This window comes from Pundamilia nyererei, unplaced genomic scaffold (genome assembly GCF_000239375.1).
Source record: "Pundamilia nyererei isolate P.nyererei 1_Seehausen unplaced genomic scaffold, PunNye1.0 scaffold05224, whole genome shotgun sequence".
NCBI lineage: Eukaryota > Metazoa > Chordata > Actinopteri > Cichliformes > Cichlidae > Pundamilia > Pundamilia nyererei.
In genome coordinates, this window is record NW_005192625.1 from 1 (window position 1) to 1,449 (window position 1,449).

General features: G+C 46.3%; 1 pseudogene; it reads left to right on the top strand.

Moving 5' to 3' along the window:
• Nucleotides 1-11: 11 nt before the first annotated feature.
• LOC102209176 (UDP-glucuronosyltransferase 2B31 pseudogene) lies at nucleotides 12-1,444 on the top strand (annotated as a pseudogene).
• Nucleotides 1,445-1,449: the final 5 nt, after the last annotated feature.

The window sequence follows — 1,449 nt, forward strand, 5'->3', positions numbered from 1 at the left end:
CTTGCTGGCACTTGCAGTGCTGCTATGCTCTACATTGTTGGTAAATGGAGGGAAAGTCTTGGTGTTCCCTGTGGATGGAAGTCACTGGATCAACATGAATATCATCATCGCAGAGCTTCACTCCAGAGGTCATGAAGTCACAGTGGTGCGGCCAAACGACACCTGGTACATCAAGTCAGAGTCCCCTCACTACAAGACCATCACTATAAAGTCCTCAAACGGATTTAACAAAGAGCACTTTGAGGCATTTGTAATGAAAACACTAATCATGCGTCGACAAGGTGCTTCACTTTGGACACGATTATCAATGGAATATGACTTAATGAAACAGTTGTATCAAATGAATAACAAAGTGCTTGAGATGGTGGAACGAATGTTTGAGGATACCAAGCTGATGCAGAGCCTCCGTGATACCAAATATGATTTGGTTCTGACTGATCCTACGATTGGTACAGGTGTTCTTATGGCTCACCGTTTGGGTCTTCCACTTGTCTTTAATGTCCGATGGACTATTCAGGGTGAAGGCCATCTAGCAATTGCACCTTCCCCACTCTCTTACATCCCCATACCAGGGACAGAGCTGACTGACAAAATGACTTTCATTCAGCGTGTCCAGAATATGCTCTACTTTTTCTTCACAACTTTTCAAATTTGGTACATCACAGAACCAAACTACAAACCATTTGTCCATCGTCATGTTGGCAGTGATGTACATTACATGGAGCTGTTTCAGTCAGCAGACATCTGGCTGATGAGAAACGATTTCACCTTTGAGTTCCCTCGACCCACAATGCCAAACATTGTCTACATGTCAGGATTTCAGTGCAAACCCTCCAAGCCCCTGTCTAAAGAGCTAGAGGACTTTGTGCAGAGCTCAGGTGAACATGGTGTCATTGTGATGACACTGGGAACGATAGTAGAAAAACTTCCAGAGGACATCACTGAAGACATTGCTGCTGCTTTTGCAGAACTTCCTCAGAAGGTGATTTGGAGGCACAAAGGCAAAAGACCATCCACCCTTGGTAATAACACGCGAATCTTGGACTGGTTACCCCAAAATGACCTCCTGGGTCACCCCAAGACCAGAGTGTTTGTGGCCCATGGAGGCACCAATGGGATACAGGAGGCCGTTTACCACGGTGTGCCCCTGGTTGGCCTGCCACTTATGTTTGACCAGGCTGATAACTTCTTCAGGATGAAAGCAAAAGGTGTGGCCAAAGTCCTTGATATTGCAACAGTGAACAAAGAAAACTTCTTGGAGGCGCTAAAGGAGGTACTCTATCAACCATCCTACAGGGAGAAGATGACGGAGCTGTCAAGCATCCAAAGAGATCAGCCTATGAAACCGCTGGACCGAGCCATGTTCTGGATCGAGTTTGTCATGCGGCACAAAGGAGCGGCGCACTTAAGGACGGAGTCTTACAAGATGTCCAGCATCCAGTACTACTC